This window comes from Lissotriton helveticus, chromosome 3_1 (genome assembly GCF_964261635.1).
Source record: "Lissotriton helveticus chromosome 3_1, aLisHel1.1, whole genome shotgun sequence".
NCBI classification, from domain to species: domain Eukaryota; kingdom Metazoa; phylum Chordata; class Amphibia; order Caudata; family Salamandridae; genus Lissotriton; species Lissotriton helveticus.
Window position 1 is genome coordinate 159,724,625 of NC_136061.1, and position 16,056 is coordinate 159,740,680.

The window sequence follows — 16,056 nt, forward strand, 5'->3', positions numbered from 1 at the left end:
GAAACCTGATTTACTTGTACTTTGAGTGAGAGATTGGAGTACATGGTCAATCCAAGATAACTCACTTTGGGTGAGTTGTTTGGTGAGGGGCTCAGCTGTGGCGACATTGTTGAACGGTGGTGTTTCTTCCACTTGTTAAATGGTTGTGATGCATAAGGTTAGCAGGTGACTCCATGCTTCTGGGGGCACAATATTCCAGTCCTGTGTTTTGCTTCTATAAACTTCTCTAATCGAGAACTTCAGTCTAACAGATTCTACCTGGTGAAGCTGGATTGCAACTCCAAGATTACAATGGGTTGTCACATGAAATCCTTGAACTGGTGCAAGGTGCCCCTGATGAAGTGGAGTCATCTGGTAATTATATGTATTATAGTTAACGCTCAAATACCTTGTGATCTCGGCAGTGTTAGCTGATGATCTTTGAAAGTGATGGCGCATAATACTTGCCAGGAGTTCATCCCATTTCTTTATTCAAAATTTGCCTTGGGAGTTCCGCATATGTTAAAATGTACCTTCATTGTGCCAATGTATCATTTCGTTATGTGTACCGCTTATGTCAAGAATTACAGACAATTATTCAGCACCATATTTTTGCCATTGATGCTGCCCATTTACCATGGGTGGTACCTATGTCAACAATTACCTCTAGTGTTTCAGAGACAGCATTTAATCATGTTTTGCTTCCATGGGCCCCAGGATGCCATGGCCTCCCTCTTTGAGGCACATAATTGCCTCCAGTATGCCAGCACCAGCATTTTGTCATAGTTTGCCCGCTATGTTGAGTATTACTTCTAGTATTTGAAGGACTGCATTTTGCCAAAGGGTGCCCTCCTTTATGCTAACTATTACCTTCAATGACCCAGCACCAGCTTTTTGCTATGAATTTTTTTTTGCTTATGCCAATAATTTTCTTCAGTATCCAAGTGCTGCCATTTTTCCACAAGGGCGCATACGCCAACAATTACTTTTAGTGTATCAGGGCCTGCATTATTCATGGATGCCTTTCCTTAAGCCAAGAATTATCTCCAATATGCCAGGGGCAGCATGTTACTTTGGGTTTCATATTGAGTGTGCCATAAACAGTGGCTAAATAACACACTCTTACTCACAATCTCTCACTATTCCTCCTACTCTCGTCCCTTCTCATTCAACCTCTTCTCCCTCAATGACTCTCACTCTCTCACTAACTCATACTCACTCCCACTCACTGTTACTCACAAACTAACTCAAATTCACTGGTGCGCATTATCAATTACAAACACACATAAACACACACACACCTTTTCACACTTAATGACACTGGGCCCTGGTGCAACTGCACTTTCTGACTCACTGACTTATTTCCACTCCCTCTCATAATCTCCAATCGCTCACATCTTCCAACATATTCGAATTCCTAAACTCACTCCCACACACTCACTTTCACTTATTCATACACTCTTTCAAACTCAGATTCCCATTCACCTTCACTCTTATCGACACTCACAAATACACTCCCAAGCTCTCTCAATCTGATTCTCTCACAAATACACCCACAAGCATATAAACACACTTGCACAGAGAAACCAATTTTTTTCTTACCTTTCTTCCCATGCTGGCAACTCAGAGGCTCCATGGGAGAAGCAGTGCAGGAATCTGTGAGGAATCAGACGTAGGATATTGGAAACAGCAAGCCATGATCCATAGCTAGGAGTCAGACAGAGTAGTAAGGCCAGGTTTAAAAAGGGGGAGACTCACCTCAATCCCTCTTCCAGCTTTATGATCGCACTGAAAACACAACCCTAAAACAAGCTGGGACAATGCTGGGGATCCTGCCCCTGCTGCTCTGGACGGCTTCTCATTGGCCACAGGGATGCACTGATGTACGCCCTGACAACCATAATTTAGCAGATATACTGTGCTGCCTGATGCATGCGCTGTATGATGGCTAAATAAAATGGATTGTGCATGTGTCAGGGGGATCGCAGTTGAAGTACGCCCCTCAGTCATGGGCAAGGCTGAACAGATCTTTTCTTCCAGTAGGTATTTTCTCGGTTGGCTGGAGCCCTTGGATGCCAGTTTTGAAAAGCCTGGGAATCTGCTGTTGCCTTTGACACTTTTCCCAGCTTCCCAAAGTTAATTGTAGCAGGCATGGGGAGGCTTCAAGAGACAGAAGGGGAGGAAGGAGAAGGTTGAGAGAAAGTGATCAGAGAGGGAGAGGGGAGAGAAGGAGAGAGATAATGATAATAATAATTCTTTATTGTTTGATTACTTAAAATCTTACAATGTGACATTATACATATAATATATACTACAATGTAAAACAACTAAAACAAGATAAAAAATGCAGCATCAAATTCTAAGCCAGTTGCAATAAAAATAAACCAATTTCATGGTATATACATATATAAAATATTTGTTTCATAATGTAAACAAAGTTTCATACTGTGCTAATGGTTTCTTTATTGTGATCTTCCAATTTGGCTCTTACTCTTAGTAAACAACTTTACAAAAGCAGAATTCATAATTATATCATTAGAATGCAGACACCTTATCATAGCTTGCCTACATGACCTTATACCTCGCGCATTAAAAAGTATCTTAAGTATAGTTTTTCTTTCAGTTTGAAGTTCGGGGCAGATACATAACAAATGAATAATGTTCTCCTCTCTGGTTTTACATAATCTGCATAATGTGACCTCTTTCAAATTTATCCATGGAGGGAGATGGCATAGTCCAGGTAATACACCAAATCTTGTCTTTATAAACATTTGTTTGTTTTTTAATGACCATGGTATTTCTAAATACAATTGAATCTGTTTTTTTGTAAACCCACTCATTATTGGCCATGCATGTTTTTCTTTTTGCGAATATGTCTTTATCTCGTACAATTGATAGGTGATTTGTTAATTTATTGATTGACTTTTTGTACGATCCCTTAGTTATTGTGGTATTCCAGATTGACATTACATCAAATTCTTCCAGCGCTATATTTAAATATTTCCTGGCTTGTAATTTTCTGTTGTTATTTATTTCTTGCCATAGTAGCTGAGACATTTGATTTTCATGGTCATGTTTTTATCCTGTTCCATACTTTGATAAATTGGCCCTTTCTTGCGTACAACAGTGTTTAGACCAAACTCCAGCCTTATTTGTGCTGGTGATGCATTATTTGGTAGATATAAAAGGGATTTAAAAGTTTTTGAAACTATATTGTTTATAATCACAGTATCTTTCCCAATTAATGCCTCACTACCGAATGTTAAATTAGGGAGGAGGTTTGTCGATAACCTTTAAAAGGGGCGATAAGTAAGATTCCCTAATGATTTCTGCAGAATCCTAAATGCTGCTGTCAAAGCATTTGCTTTCCTTTGCATATCTAATGTTTGCGGGCGAAAGTTTCCATTGTCATCGAATAATACTCCCAAGTACCTGTATGTTTCAACTTGTTCTAATTGGATATTCTCCAGAAACCATTTGGCTTTATGTTTTTATCTTACGTTTTTAGTGATAACCATAACTTTAGTCTTGGTTTCGTTTATCACCATTCCATTTTCTTTTGAAAATGAAGCTATTCGATCTATTAGGCGTTGTAGTCCCACTTTTGTTTTGCTTAGGAGAATTACATAATCTGCATATAGCAGATTGAAAATTTGTTTACCAGCTAATTTAGGAAGGTGTGCATTTATTTCATCCAGGGCCTCCGTTAAATCCGCTAGAAACAAATTAAAAAGTAGAGGGGCCCATACACACCCCTGCTTAAGACCTTATGTTGTTATTATTTCCATTGTTAGTGTCTGGCCATCCCCATCCGCACTCTAACCCATGTATTGGTGTACAGTAGTTGAATTAGTTTTAGCAAATGCTCCGGAATGTTTTTTTGCTGCAGTTTTCTCCATAAAAGGCATTTGTGCACACAATCAAAAGCCAGTCTAAAATCTACAAAGCACAAGTACAAAGGTCGTTTCATTAAAATTGTTTTGTCCATTAAAAATGATAATGCTAATATATTTGTTGTATTTCCAAGTCCCTTAATAAATCCAGTCTGATTCAGAGGTAATATCTTATTATCCGTTGCCCATTCGGTGAGATTTGTAAGTAAAATCCCCGCAAACAATTTAGCATCTTTGTCTTGTAAAGTTATTAGTCGATAATTTTCAGGGTGGGCCTAGTTTCATTTTTTATAAATAGGGGATATTAATGGCCCTCTCCAGGATAGGGATAATGGATGGATGGTAAGAGAGAGACTGGTTTGAGCATTTTTGTCACAGCTGCTTTAGGTTCCACATTCCAACCCCAGACATTCACAATCCAGAGATCCATCTAAAGAGTGCCATGTTTGTAAACATCATTCTGTACTCTGCAGTTGGATCATACCTCTGCACACTCAGCCCCACTCCTTCTCCTGTCATCAGGAGACTGGCGACGAGGCTGATAGGGTTGACCTGCACACTAGCAGTGTTTATGAAAACACAAAAGTATTTTTTTCATGAACACTGTACAGTTAAAAAAATAGCAGTTGTGGCAAAGGGCAATAAGTGGTGCCTCACAGGAGGTGGGGGGTGCACCCTGATGCCCTGATAAGGATCAACCACTGGATCCTGGAATAGAAAGAAGATTAGGGAGCCTCAATATATTTTCCTATAGCGACCCTTGGTCAAGCAGTGCACGTATGTTTTCGACTATAAGGAAATAACCAAAAGAGCCACATCTGGGGAAAGGCACATGTAAAATATTGTGCTTCCTTACACTATCAGTAGTTATATCCATAGAGGAAATGTTTTTTAACTAAAGTCTGATTTACTTGCTAATGGATCAATAACTTAAGATAGAAACCTGTGCAACTGCATATCAGTATCTGTTGGTCAACAGGCTATACCATATAAACCAAACAATGTTAAATTGCATAATCTATTCTGCACCATTTAATTCAAATCCTTATCAGTGATGATTTAGTTACATTTTCAATCTGTAAAGAGGGCCACATTTATTTGAGCAATTAATGGTTTTCTTAAATCTTTTAAGGATCATTCAGATGGTTCAGATCTGTCATCACTGTTAAATTAAGAAATCCTTTTCAGAAAACGTTTACGTCTGTTAATCGGTGCAGCGCCCCTCAATGCTACTACTGTATTGTATGCTTCCCTTGGGCTGCTAGATCAAATTATGTAGTAATGTCCATAATGATGGAACCAAAACAGCTTCTGATTTTTTTCTGCATCAAGATACATATCTCAATTGTCCAATGAAGAATACAAGCTCAAGTCTAATGAGGTGTTTAACCGCGAAGATGTCTCATGAACCTGCAATAGGATCTGGGTTGATGATGTCATGATGTCATGGAATAACATTTTCGGACAGTATGTCATTTGGCTAATTTCTGTAGGCCCAGAAATCGATAAAGAAGTTTATCTCAAATAACACCGTCAAACACATGGCCCACAGTAATGTTAACACCATGGCAGTCCTATTTAGCTTTGTGTGTAGAAGACTGCAGTTTTAATTCCTGAATCATGTCAGACTTTCAGAAAGAAAGTGCCCATGCACTGGCTACAAAATCTACTTTGTAATCCACAAAACGGCTGATATTATAGCAAGCAAGATCAAAATATAGGCCCATAGTGGGTAGATATATCTGTGGTTAAACAAGCTCCAGGTAAGAAGCCACTTGTCGCAACAGATAACTGGAAAGATGGTTATTTCTTGTGTGAGGAGACAAAAGGAAAGCTTCTGAAGTTTCAGGATATGAATTAGACTAATTCCCAAAAAATGTGATTTCTTCCTTCATTTCAATTGATGTAGATTCTATTAGTGATGCCCACAAGATTGTGTTACATATGCAGAAATAGCACTTGTTAATACAGCAGCAGCAGGTGTCCACCTGTTCAAGATGATGCTTGCACCACAATTAGATAATTATGTGATTATTATTATTATACGTGCTAAAACTGGTGTCAGTTGTAAAGCTGGAGACACAACTGGCTCCGTCACTCCTCGGAATGGGACCAATAATTGCCTGTACTATTCTTAGTGTAACTTCAGAATAGTGAAGTGATGTAGTGGGCTAATCTGGAGGCAGTGTGTTATCGGTAAGGGACCGCTGAATAGAATCAGCTACATAGTGGTTCTTGATGTGATCAATTGACACCTTAATGTTTCTCTCTACACCCGGAAGTGGTGCTAGGATTACACTGCATGTGTCTTCTACTCCAATAACTGAAATAGGTGGTCTGTATGATGGTCTGAAGACTGTCAGAACCACTGAACCACTCCTCATCATTTTTATCTTCAGTAATGGTATAGTCCTTTTTGTTGGAGAGTGTCTCTCTAATTTATTGAATGTTCTGTAACACAGTAGATCATAAAACAGGGTCAGATTAATTTGTTTTTGACTCCACCACTTTTCCAGGGTGATCAAGATCAAGGATATATATTGGGATGCCAGACAGTATTTAGTATGGAGTTCAATCACCTTATACATCTGTACTCAATTTTTGTGCTCTCTGTGCCCCATACAAATCCTTTATCTAATACCCTAGAAGTCGAGGCTTGCTTAAGCGTACTGTTAGCTTGCACAAAACATCATTTTGATTCCAGACTGAAAGGGTACGAATATAGCAACCTCACCCTCTGAGCAGACACAGCATCCAAAAACGCCTCAACAGAGAATGCAGGATCATTGTCTGAATGAATTATATATACTGGTCCAATTGCTTTTTGGTATTATAAGTCTTTTATGGCCACTCAAGCAGTGACAATCTTTTGCCCCACATCCAAAGGAATATAGAGCAGGAATTGGCTGCAGCCGATATGTACTTATAATGATTGACTCTTTGTAGTGGACCAATGTCATTGAGGAAAACAACACCAAACAGTTTGTCGGTTTCCGTGAGGGGAGTAGGTTCTGGTCTTCTGGCAATTGAAAGCTTTATTTGTTACAGAAAAGTTGATGGGCAGAATGCTAAACATTGTCAAACATTTACCTCCAGTCCCAGATCTGGGTTAAATCCATTGTTCTGTTGCTCACCATGCCACCCAGTATGGACCCAGCCATAAGCAAATCAGTATTCATGACCCTGCTGCTCTTGGGAACAGTCCAGCCTGAACTGCCTGCTCAGGTCCTCCTTGGACCGGAAAACAAGTATCATGGGAGCAGTCCAGCCTGAACTGCCTGCTCAGGTCCTCCTTGGACCGGAAAACAAGTATCTTGGGACAGGTTTCGGGGTATAACCCCTCTTGAACCAGGCTAGCTTGAATCCAGTGGCATAGAAGTCCAATGACTCACCTTTGAGCATATCCTTGCCACTTAGGGCAACTATAGCAACACAAAATGATGATGGATGGAATGCTGAGCATTGTCAAACATTTACCCCAAGTCACAGATCTGGGTTAAATACATCCATCTTTTGCTCACCATTGCCCGTTAGTTTGGACCCAGTGATGTGCAAATCAGTCTTGACCCTGCTACCCAAGTAGCCTAGCTGATGAGGGGTGATAACCCAAAACTGGTCCCAGGATGCTTTTTTCTGGTCCAGGGAGGACCTAGCCTGGCAGTTCTAGCTGGACTGTCCCCATGGGGAGCAGGGTCAAGACTGATTTGCATATGGTTGAGGCCAAACTGTAATGACATTGTGAGCAAAGAAATGAAGGATGTATGCCCATATCTCTGTGCTGGGTGGTAGTGTTTGACAATGTTCCTCATTCCGTCCATAATGTTTTTGTTTTGCTATAGTCACCCTAAGTGGGAAGGGTATGCCCAGACGTGGATCCCGTACTAATTTTGCCATTGAATTCAACTTTGCCTGACTGATGAGGGGTGATATCCTAAACCTGTTTCCAGGATGCTTGATTCTGGTCCAGGAAGAACCTGCCCTGGCAGTTCGGGCTGGACTGTACTCAAGTGAGAGCTGGGTCAATACAGATTTTCATATGGCTCGGTCCTCACTGGAATGGCATGGTGAACAAAACATCATTAGATTCAGGCCCAGATCTCTATACCGTCCATTATCTTTTCATTTTGCTATAGTCACCCTAAGTGGGGAGGGTATGCTCTCTATGCCACAGGATTCAAACTAACCTAGCTGATGAGGGGCGTTACCCCGAAACTGGACCTAGAATGCCTGTTTTCTGGTCCTAAGTGTGTAAGTATTTCATCTCTTACATGTCTGCCTGCAGTCAATGTAAAAATAGCTGTATGTGTTTTTCTTCAATTTTTTTAGAAACCGTGGGTGTAATTGATTCATAAAAGAGCTTAATTCATTCAGCATATTATGGTAAGCAAGCTCTTCCAAAGTACAAACAACCCATCAGGGATTGCAACTTTTTCAGTGTGTTTGAAGGCTGTAAAGTAAAAGACTTCTGTAGGAAGGTAGGTGCCATTCCTTTAACCTCAATGGATTCTTCACATCTAAAAATATAATTTTAAGAAACACAATTTGTGATATTTAAAAAGAAATGTGTGAATGCTAGAATAACATTGTGCCTGACTATTTTGTTCACCCTTTCTAAGTGTTCTGTTAAATCATCGTCTGTGATGTAGGTGTAATCAAGTGTAATCAAGGTAGGATAACACCTCTGGTCCTTCTTGTAAGATCTCCATTTTTCTTGCAACAAGGAGCCAAGGTCTATTCCTTTACCACTGAGGCAATCACATATATCCCTATTGAAGTCCACCGAATGAGAAAGCAGTTTGATACTGCAATTCAGTTGCTATATTTTGACGAAAGAACCGGTTGTGGATACACTGTGATATTGTAGTTGATCTAAAAGAGACTTTATATTACACTTCTTCCCTGGTTTTAATAGGTGTTGAACTTGAAATTTAGGGCTCGCAATGTAAGGGAGTTAGACGTGGAACAGAATCTATATAACACCAGAGCCTATTTCAAAGCCCACTCGTGTATATTTTCCCTGAGATCTTCTGGTACTAAGGAAGAAATTACCTGTGTTATATGGGTCGACTAACTTGCTTAATTTCAGGTCACATAATTTCTCACAATTACTGAAAAATGTTGTGAAATTATGCATAATTAATCAAATTCATCTCACACTGATAAAATTACATGACATGTACATTCAAGTAAAAATTCAAGTTGAAAATGTAGCTTTGATTTGATTTCCAGTTGCTCACGTTTGGATTTGCAGTTTTGCATTTACAAATTACCTGAACAGTCTTCCCAGGTAAAAAAATCTACTTGAAATGTTTGTTTGTGACATTAAATGAACTTCCACTAATGTTCAAAGCACCACAGTTTGCATTCAGATTTGTAGCTTTGCACACAAAAATTACCCGAATGGTCAGCTTAGGTAAAAAAACTCTACCTGAAATGCTGCTCGCATTCAAAAATTACCCGAACAGTACTTCTTTTGTTACATTTTTCCTTGAAATTATGCGATGTGGAGTACTGGCGTAATCTCGGTAATTATGTGTAACAAGATTTTGTTACACAAAATTATCTGTATTATGCCAATTACTCTGGTGTAGCTAAATTTTCACCCAGGCCTAGCTATTACCTCCTCACCATGAGGTGCATCCCTGATAAATAATGGAGGTCAGTCATTCTGTGTGAGTGATTTTATAGGCATTCAATAAGTATGAGCAGAATATAACTTAATTTTGCACAATAGAACTCTTTCAATTGTATTTCTAAATCATAAACCCTATCTGGAGCATCTCTGCACATATGGGCTTTCAACCTGTATGTATCCTTCAGTCGGCATCACCACCAGATGCACTTTGAGAGTCTGGCGAACTGTAGTTACTTCCACTGTCCAGAAGGTCTACTGCCTAAGCACTGTTCTGCAGAAGTATACTCAGTTTCTGAGGCATATTTCTTTTTATTATTCCAGCTACTTTCTTTTCTATAATGAGCTTCTATGTCTGTATTTTTTTCTTCTTTCTGCCAGCTCTCGCTCACTTTTCTCCCTGAGTATTCATCCTTTTTGCAATACTCCTACCTATACTTTTAATCTCCCCAGAGTGCCACAACGAACAGGAAGAACAGCTAGCAGAACACTGATACTGATTTGCTTTTTAAATGTATTACCATCCTTCCATTTGTATCCACCGCTGCCGGACTCCTGCTGTGGCCATGATTCAGTCATGTTTCTGCTTGACTTTCTGCCTTTTTTTGGTTTCCTGAGCAGCCTTTTCAGTATTGAAACCTCAAGACAAATTTTTTATTTGAATTGTGGTTTTGCAGTCCGAGAAGCGAGAAACTGCAAGATCCTAGCCCATGAAATTATTTTGAAAAGCTCCCATTCATGATCTTGAGCAGAAATGAGTATCCCAGCACTAGCGTACTGCCAGAATTTCCATTGATCCTTACGAAGAGACAGTTACAAAATTACCTATCATGTTCTCAATCAATAGCTGGGGAGGCTTCCTGATTATTTTGCATTTGTTCTAACAACCAAGAAAGCACTGCCAATGAGAGAGTGCTATGTGTGGGTATGTACAAAATAGTTTCCAGTGTAGCACACTCTTTTATGGATGGTACCATCCCAAGTGGAACAAACATAATTAGCATTCTGTTTGCCTTGTGGTGATGTGTGAGGATAGATGGCTTCCAGCTGATTGCTTTTGCAAGCATTCCAAAATAAAATTTCATCTTGCTTTGTGGTGTGTTGCCCATGATCACATTAATAGTTTGTGGACGGATTGCCTGCACTGCATGATGATACATTTGTTTTGCAGGGCAGGAACCAATACTTCAATCTCTGCTGTCTGTAAAGTGCACTCTTAGGGGTCGATTCCGATTCGGGAAACTAATCCATACAACTATTCGAATTCGTAGCCGTTTCCGTACAAATCGTACAAATCTGTCCGAATCGCGTCGTACGATCCGTAGCAAAAAAATACGTCCGAATCGTTGCGAACCGTATGAAAAGCAAAGGATAATCCGTACGATACGGACCCTGAAAGTGATCTGTACGAATCGTAAACATGCCGTACGATCCGACAAGTACGATCCGGACCGGGGACCGAGAACGCGATTCGTACGGAAAACGTCATATGAGCAATTCGTACGGAGAGCCGCACATCCACATATGCACCGTACCCCTGCAATCATGGGGATACGCACCGTACCCTGATGCACCGTACCCCTACGCACCGTACCCCGATGCACCGTATCCCTACGCACAGTACCCCTGCAATCATGGGGTGTACTCGCGTACCCGGGGGGTCTGATTCGCACGCGGTTTGAGTCGAAATCTGCCATTACGGATGTTTTAAACTCCAGTAGAAAAAGAGTCGTACGGACTGCTGTCGTAAAAAATCGTACTTGCTGGGTCGGAAAAAGGTGCTTCGATCCATACGGACATCGCGTACTGCGTGTTCCGAATGCGATTTGCACTTATTCATAAGTCGTATGGTCTTTCGTAAGATTCGTACGGAGATCTGCTTTGGGTTCGGATCGTACTTCACGGTACGTATGGGGACGTTGAAGGTGTACGATTCGTATGGGAAAAATGCTCCGTACGGCTATTCGTAGGGGATTTTACCGAATCGGAATCAACCCCTTAAAGAGGTAATAAGCAGCCACTTACTAATTTAAAAACTATTAATTCCAGAATATTCAGATTTGTTGTGTACTATTATGAAATATAAATAGCCAAGTAGCCTTTGGATTACTCAAGTCACCCATTCTGACATGCTTAACTACATGTGGCAATGTCCACCAAACCAAGCTTGGTGTTCCTGATATGCTAGCCGGATTTCTAAGTGATAAAGTTCCTAGTCTACAGGTGAATGAAAGTGCCTGCTGTTTGAATCTACAGGATCAAATTTCACTGATGAAAAAAATATGTCAAAGGGGCATGAGACATGTGTATTTAATATAATTGTTACTTCACCTCTTCCCTCTGGGAAACCTCTTCCCATGAGGTACAGGGTTAATGGCACCCTGATTCTTACTCTTATCACAACAGGTTGCGCCATTACAAAACAGATTCAAAAAGAGCTATAGAAAAATAAATTGACATGGGGAATAACTTTTATTAGTCAAGTGCCTGACAAACCGACAGCAGAGAGAGCTTGTGTCTAAACTGAAAGACGAAACCAATATCAAAACTGATGTCTCCACTATCAGTAATTGGTAAAGTCTTGTGATCTTTAATTAGGACTGATCAAAGGGAGAGCACCACTTTGGGCACCACTGATATGTTTTAGTAGTTTGCATACAAAAATATTACATTCGTTTTTTTAACCCTCTGGTGAAAGTGCAGGCTCGATGCCAACTTACCAAGTTGAGACAGGAAACCTGCTGGAACTGTCACCAATGGTCCTCCTGAAATTACACGAAGGCAGTGCGTTCTGGGCAATGTCAGTCCTGTGAGTCTTACAGGACTATTTGTTATTAGGAGGTTCCAAATCTCTTTTCACCATGGATAGACAAACTCAAAAATACACCTTTTAGGGCCAAATCACAAAGGTAATCTTACAGATAAGTTAATTTACACAAGTTTATTCTTACACTTTTGAGTAACTTTAGCCAAATTTACAAATGTACAGTAGCCAGCAAGGAGCAATAGTAAGTCCAACACCACACTCGGTCAACGACTAATAAAAAATAATGGAGGACAAGATTTAAAGTAAAACCCCGTACAAAAGAAAGATAACTTAAAATAATTTATTTCAACTTTTTAAAAATCTATATAGAATAAACTGAATATTACAAAATTATATATTTTTTAAAAATATAGCTAGTTTAATGATAAAATAATTTAATAGCCTTATTTATTTTGAAACTAAATGTAACTATGTTTTTATAAACTTTTACATTAATTTCAATACATTCTATAGATAACTTTAAGTCATTTTAGTACACAATAAGTAAATAAAATATTTTACTTTAAGAAGGATTTTATTAACATAAATATTATCAAGAATATTTTTTATATAATGTAATATACTAAAATAAGTTAAATATTTAGTACAAAATTAAGTTAATAGTGCTGTAGATGTTTTACTTTGTACCACATTTAAAATAAATTTATAATTAATGTACAATAATAGTAAAATAAAAATATTTTTACAAATGTTTGAAAGTTTGATAAAAGTTGTATATTTTTCCTTATACTTCATTAAAGGGAGATATTCAAGCCAGTGGTGGGCTTCTCCCTATAGTAAAGGATAGGAAAAAGTAAAAATGTTCATTAAAATTGGAAAAACTGTTAAAATATGTTTATGCTAAATGTTAATGTAGATTAATTTGAGATATTTACTTTAAATGTAGTCCAAAATAAAAAATGCTACAACACTGCTAACTTAATTTTGAAATAAGCATTTAATTTCAATATATTAAATTAAATACAGATGAATTTTCGGAAGCTTAAGTTAAGAGAAATCCTGCCTAAGGTAAAACATATTTTTTATCATTTGCAATAGTTTAAAAAAGTGATACATAGAATTGATTAAAAGTACTTTAATTATATATTTTTAAAACTGTTATGTTGATTTTTAAATAAGAAATATTAATTGCAATTAAATAACAATTAGGCTTTATTGTCAGATCATTTTGTAATGTACCCCCATTGATTTCTGTGGGAGTATGTTGCAGTTGTTAGCCATGGGTGATGCTGGACTTGCTCCAGGTCTGAGCTGGAGTACATTTACTACTGTTTTGAGTCCTGCATTCCTGGAGTAATTTCAGAAGTTCTGTTTGTGAATAGCAAGGGTTTACACTTTTGTGGGTGGATGTCTGTCTCTTTTGAAACTACCCTTTACCCCTCTACCCCTCTCTTATGCACTCATACCTAAACCCCCACATTTTTTCTAGTAAGTATGTGCCATTTTACAACCACTCTCCCTGGTCCCTCTTACATTTACTACAAACGGGCCGATTCCAATGTTGTTAGGAAACTGTTCTGGACGAATCGGTCTAGTACTTGTTTCTGAACGAATAGTGTCCTGTGAGTCTGGATGACCAATTACGATGCTACCCAACATCGTTCGGTCGGATTTGCATAGACTTTAATGGGAGTCTGTGCTCTGAATGAGAAATCAGGCTCCCATTGAAAAAAGGGGTGGTTGGGGAAAACCTTGCACACTGTGGCGGGCACCCCATGGTGCCTGCATCATTGTACATGGTTGGTAAGAGGGGTCCCTTGGGTACCCCCAGGAGCTCCATTCGTACACCTCTGGGTGAAGGGGGTCCCTCAATGGGCCCCCAAAGATAGATTCCGACAGCCGTTTCGTGTCGGACAAACCAAATCGGAATAGCTATCTGAATCGGTCATCTTAATCGCTCATCCGTAAACCATGTCCATAGAGCTGTACGAATCGCCTCTGAAAGACTCGGGCTGACCGAATACCTTTCTGAACCAATTCGGACTGCTTGAACGGTTTCCGGGCATCATAATCAGTCTTTGGTAAATGTGTATGATTCATTCGGAAACTAGGGTTCCGAATCGGATTATGCAAAACCAAATCCCATTCGGAGCCTTTCCGAACAACATCGGAATTGGACCCAAAGTAGTAAACTTATATTTGTGAGGATCTCTCCAAAGAAAAAAATAGGAGAGTTGGAGGTAAAGATTGACATGTGTAGGTTTGTGAATAGCATTTTGACATACTTTCGAAGTACTATTGTAGTACTACTAAATGCACTACAAAATGCAGTTTATGAATCATGCCGAACAAATATATTTTATTAAAATCAACATCTTTTTATAGTGCAAATAATGTGTATAGTTGTAACTATAAAGATAAATAAAGTAGTAGTAATGGAATTGATTAATAAACAAAATATTAAAGAGAACTGCAACATTGTAACAGTGTTTCAGAATTTCCTTTCCGAAAGACTCAGATCAGGGGAGTCCGACCGATGATGCATCCGGATACGATTTGGTCAGACTCTCATTGACATCAATGGGAGCCTGTGTTCTGAATGAGAACACAGCCTCCCATTGACAAAAGGGTGATTGGGGGAAACCAGGCACTCTGTAGCGGGCACCCCATGGTGCCTGCCACACTGTGCATGCAGGGGTAGGGGGACCCATGGGTACCCCCACGGACTCGATTCGTAGGGCCCCGAGAAAGCGGAGCCTGCTTTGGTCCCTCAAAGTCAGATTCCGACAGCCGATTCATTTCAGAACAACTAAATGCCTTTCGGAACCGAGTCGGACAGTTCGAACGCTACTCAGCCATTGTATATCCTGGTAGGGAAACATGTTTGAGCCGGTCATAAAATCGGGTTCCGAATCGGATTCGGACTAATCGAATGCCATTTGGAGCCTTTCCGGACAATATCTGAATAAACCGCTTAGTATGTTTTGACATTCTCAGCAAGCTGATAAGGTGAAGGTGGTTCTTAGATGTGTCATTAACACAACAGGAGCTACAGGGGGAAAGAAAGGGCAGGCCCCCCCCTCACTCAACGCCCTAATAACCACAAAGGGCCTGACCAAAAGAGACAACACCTAATCTATAGCGTCAACACTTGAGGAGTTTCTATACTTTACAACTCCCTCCAATGCACATTAACTCATAATAGTCACTTCATGGGCTTTGAGACTTCTTCACGACAGAACACGCACTTGTTTTCTTTGGAGAGAAGGTAACCTATGATGATACGTGGATGTGCTGGTGAGTACCAGCCAGCAGCCCCCTTGGTGTTACGACCGTGAGGTGCTTTCTCTCCTTTCCCACACTTTTTTCTAATCTGGGGTGGGACTATGATGGTAATTTGATTTTCTTGTTGTAATGTGACACACCACAACACTTTGACTATTATGAGTAAATGTGCATGAGAGGGAGTTGTAAAGTACAGAAACCCCTCAAGTGTTGAAGCTATAGCATTAGGTGTTGTCTCTTTTGGTCAGGCCCTTTGTGGTTAGTGGTTCTTAGATGTGTGTCAGTGGCCTTCGCGAAGGATGGTTACAGCTTCTGATTGCTTTAACCAATTCTCCTAGAAAATTGAATATTCGTCTCTGTCTTATTCTTGTCTGTACCCAGCTTAAATGCATTTTCCAGATTATTTTGAAAAAGGCAGGCCTGTAATGATGTTAAATGCAAGAATTAACTTATTAATCTTGTTGAGATTTAACTTAATTATATACGAAAATCGAAATCAT